Genomic DNA, 4,978 nt, shown 5'->3' with positions numbered 1-4,978 from the left:
CTCTCTCCTCCCTGTTCTCCCTCCTTTTCTTCCCCTCCGTCTCACTCCTTCCTCCCTCCTTCCCCCTCTCTCTCCTCCTCCCCTCCTCCTCTCACACGACAACGGACTTGTATTGTATGAATGCTTTGTCCGGAAACCTAGCTTGTCTGGAGTTACTTTACCCCGGGGTCCATTATTTGCTTATATTCTTAGATGGAGATAAATGTTGGGAGAAGCTTTTGCCTTCTCTTTACACTATATTCTCTCTTTATCATTCTCTCTTGTACTCTCTCTCTCTTTCTTTCTCTTTCTCCCCCTCTCTCTCTCTCTCTCTCTCTCTCTCTCTCTCTCTCTCTTACCCCCTCTTTTTCTCTCTCTTTCTGATTCTCTTTCTATTGTGTTTTTCTCATATTATGCGAAGCACGAATATCTATCCCATGCATATTCTGTATCAATTTCAACTTTTGTACCCCCCTTAATAGAACTGGATCTAGGAAAATCTAGGAAAATTTTTGAGTACAGATGCCTTTTCATGATCTGCCTGAAAATCATTCACCAAACGACGCAATCTGACATTTCTGAATATTAAATGGGCTTCAACACCCAAACCGGCCCGAGGTAATTTCCTAGGAAGCCATCACCCAATTCATGACGGGATGTTTGTTGTTGTTATTGTTTTTCTTTGTTGTTGTTTGTTAATATTTCTTTCCCCCGCTAGTTAATATTCTTGGCTGTTAAATAACGTTTTTGTAAGGTGTCAATTTCTTGTCGTTAGTCAATATCTCCTCACTATTACTTTAATTTTTGTTTTCGTATGTTAAGTCTCATTATCATTTTATTTTGTTGCCGATGTTGTATTTTTGTCTAACTTACGTCAACAAAACCGAGACAGATGAAACGTATACGAGAAAAAACATCTCTCTCTAATGGGCAATTCAACCCAAAGGAGGAAGTTAAAAGCCACCTTTTACTTGATTTTTTTTTTTTTTTTGGGGGGGGGGGGAGGGGGGACTATCTGGATGGGCAGAATCACTTTTTTTTTTTTTTTTTTTTTTTAATGGAACAGGTTTCGCTTTTCTTTTATTTCTTTGCGCGCTCTCTCGCTCGATCTCTTTCTGTCTCCTTTATCAATGCCTTGTTTTCTACCTAAATATCTCTGGTTTCTTTTTCTCTTTCATTCTTTTTCTCTCCCTCCTTCCTTCACTTAAATCTAAATATATGCTTCTTCATTTCTCTCCTGTTTTTCCTCCTCCTCCTACTGTACTTCCCTTTTCCTCCTTTTTTTCCGTATCTTGCTTCTTCCCTCTTCTATCCTCCCTCTTTTTGGGGGGCTCCCTCCTCCTATCTCCTATCTCCTCTCTCCATCCCTCCATCTTCCCTCTCTTTTCCCTCTTCCTTCCCTCCTTCCCTTTCTTTTTCCCTCTTTCCTCTCCCCTTCCCTCCTTCCCTCCCTCCTTCCCCTTCTCCTTCCCTCCTTCCCCCTCCCTCTCCCAACCCTTTTCCCCCCTCCTTTCCTCCCCCCCCTCCACACTTTCTTCCTCCCTCCTATCATCAGACCATCACTCATCAGCCGACTATTCAAAGCAGAGCCAGAAAGAACAAACAAAAAAGCATCGCCATTTAACGTTACGCGGAAAAGGGGAGACAAGGCTAACATAGTCATCCTCCTTATTGATCATGGGCTCGTATCCCTCCTACGATGTGAACGAGTCTAATCTTAATTCCGTCTTTATTTTCATATATTTATATTATCTCCTAATGCACAACACAATTCCTCTCCTAAAAAAAAAAAAAAAAAAAAAAAAAAAAAAATATATATATATATATAAAATAAAATAAGGGGAGACTGTTGTATGTGTTCGCAGCTTACAAAGAAAAAAAAAAGAAAAACAGCTGGCTTGGAACGGAACAGCGCGGATGTGAACGAAAGTGTTCGCTGGCATGGAGGAGGATCCGGCAGTTCACGTAACGAGAGCAATATACGAGCGAACGTGCCCTTCCAGCACAGACAGGAGTCGTAAAAAAAAGAGAATGATGGTTCCAGAACTCCCTCTGCGCCGTCAAAATCAATCGCATGCACTTGCCTTCAAAACTAACACTTTAAAAAGAGTACTTGATAGCCACCATTCCCCTGCGTCGTGTTTTGTATATTTCCCCCTTTATTACATAATTACGGAATCTCTTGTGATCCATACTCCTTTACACCATACCCGCATCCTGTACCCACACATTCACCACACTATACTTTCCTCTATCCACATATTCACCACGCCGTACCTAAACCATATCCAGACTCCCTCGACGCCATACCTACACCATATCTTGCCTTGCCACACCATACCTACACCACATCCACACCATTCCCACGGTCCCCTGTACCCAAAACCCACCGTCACCATATTAACGAGGCACCATACCCGCACATTCCTCGCCTTACACCTACACGCTGTCCCCTCCTCCTCACCATCCTTAATTATTCCAAACAAAACTGCAGCCTCGCACATGTCTGTTTAGCTTTTGCAATAAATCCGAAGAGAGATGCAATGGACGTTTAACGATGCGGATGTGGATGCGAACAGACTTCTTAAAATTGCGGGTGCACCTGCGGATATTCAATTTCTTTGAAGGTGCGGACGAGTTTGCATCAAAAGATTTCATATAAAAGCGAAAAATCTGTGGATGCGGATATCTGGTAGATCTCTAAATACGCTGCCGGCACTTATCTGAATGGATTAAAAAAAAAAAAGTAAATGCTCACACTGCAAGTTTGTTAATTGGCAATAACACGAGGGGAAAATGGCACTTTGTTGAGATCACGAGCGTATGAAATGTTTTTTTTATGAGTTTGTGAGATCGGATAGGGATGAATGAGGGGCGGAGGATGTTTTCCTTTCACTTTCTGATCGTTCATGTCTGTCTGTTTCATTGTGTGCATGCCGTTGTCTATCTTCCTGGGTCTGTTTATCATTCTACGTATTTCTGTCTTTATGAGGGGGCGGGTTTGAGTTTATTAACATGGCGCATAGCAATTAAATAGAACGAGTAAAACTAGTGAAATCCCACAAGAGTTGCCACAAGAAAGTACAAGAACCTTGATCAGCTGTTCAAAATACAGTCAAAATATCCCCCTCGCGTGCGGCTACGAGGAAGGTGAACAACTCCCCTTGTTCCACCTCTTTTCTCCTCCTCCTCCCTCCTACCCCACCCCTTATGCACCCCGGGTCAGCAGCCGGGGGTGTCCCAGGGTTGAGCAACTCGTAGTCTGTTCCTCCATGCCTCGTCCTCCCCGTCCTCCCCGTCCTCCCCGTCCTCCCCGTCCTCCCCACATCTTGACACTCTCTCCACCTTTCCTCATGAATGCTTTCAAGTATCCGCTCATCCACCCCCTCAGCCTACGCACCCCTCCACCTCCATTCCACCAAGCTCTCAAACCAACATCCCCTGAACCCTTCTCCTTCCACCTTCCCCTCCACTAGCCACCTACCCACTCCCCCCCCCCCCCATCTAACCCCCGTCCCTCCATTCACCTGTCCCTCCACTTCCCTTCTTCCCCTTCGCCCACCCGTCCTTTCACCTGTCCACCCACCTACCTTCCCCTCCATCTAACCCTCCACCCATCTCCCCCCCTACCATCCCTCCTACACCCACCCCCTTACCCACCGCTCCTCCTGTACCCACCCTACCTACCCACCCACCCACCCACTCCGAACCGTCCAAAGCAGAGGCGTTGCAGGCGTTGCAACATCGCAGTAGGAAAACCCCTTTGCCAAGATCCGCTCCCCTCCGCCGCCGCCGCCGCCGCCGGGGCACCTCACAAAAACACTCGGAGAGGATCGGGGATGGGGGATGGGGATGGGGGGTGGGAAGGGACTTGGTATGGGGCTGGGGGTGGGGGGGGCTGGGTATGGGAAGGTGGGTAGGATGAAGGTGAGGGGGAGGATAGGGAGGAGGAGGGGGGAGGAGTAGATCGAGAAAGAAACGTAAACACCGAGTTGAGGGATTGTGCAACTCGGTGTGTGTGTGTGTGTGTGTGCGTGTATGTGCGTGTGCGTATATGTGCGTGTGCGTATATGTGCGTATATGTGCGTGTGCGTATATGTGCGTGTGCGTGTATGTGCGTGTGCGTGTATGTGCGTGTGCGTGTATGTGCGTGTGCGTGTATGTGCGTGTGCGTGTATGTGCGTGTGCGTGTATGTGCGTGTGCGTGTATGTGCGTGTGCGTGTATGTGCGTGTGCGTGTATGTGTATGTACGTGCGTGTGCGTGTATGTACGTGCGTGTGCATGTGCGTGTGCGTGTATGTGCGTGTGCTTGTATGTGTATGTGCGTGCGTGCGTGTATGTGCGTGTGCGTGTGCGTGTGCGTGTATATGTATGTGCGTACGTGTGCGTGTATGTGCGTATGCGTGCGCTCCGGTGCTTGCTAGTTCTTGCCAATACCTGTGATTTCTCCCCCCCACCCTCTCTCTTTCTCTCTCTCTCTCTATTATGTATGTCTGTCCACCTGTTCAGCCATCGCTGTGTCTGCTTTTCTTCCTCGTTATTGCTCTCTCTCACTCGCTCGTAAACAAAGTCATTTTACCCTTTTTCAGATAGTCTTACTCCGTCTCAGTCCATTTATGTCTCTCTTTCACTGCTGTCTGTCTACGCCTGTGTAAAAGTCTATGGCTATGTCTATGCCTATGCCTACGTCCATGTCTAAGCCTATGCCTACGTCCATGTCTGAGCCTATGCCTACGTCCATGTCTGAGCCTATGCCTACGTCCATGTCTGAGCCTATGCCTACGTCCATGTCTGAGCCTATGCCTACGTCCATGTCTGAGCCTTTGCCTACGTCCATGTCTGAGCCTATGCCTACGTCCATGTCTGAGCCTATGCGTACATCTGTCTACTTCTATATCTGCCTCTCAATCTACCTGTCTCCTTGAAAGGACTCAGTGCGCCAGCGTTCGCCACTAGTCTCGTTCTGTCAGGAGCACACCAGGTTCCTCTCCCAACCCC

The sequence above is a fragment of the Penaeus chinensis genome, chromosome 2 (genome assembly GCF_019202785.1).
Source record: "Penaeus chinensis breed Huanghai No. 1 chromosome 2, ASM1920278v2, whole genome shotgun sequence".
Classification (NCBI taxonomy): domain Eukaryota; kingdom Metazoa; phylum Arthropoda; class Malacostraca; order Decapoda; family Penaeidae; genus Penaeus; species Penaeus chinensis.
The sequence above is the reverse complement of the archived record's forward strand: the minus strand, read 5'-3'. Positions refer to the sequence as shown.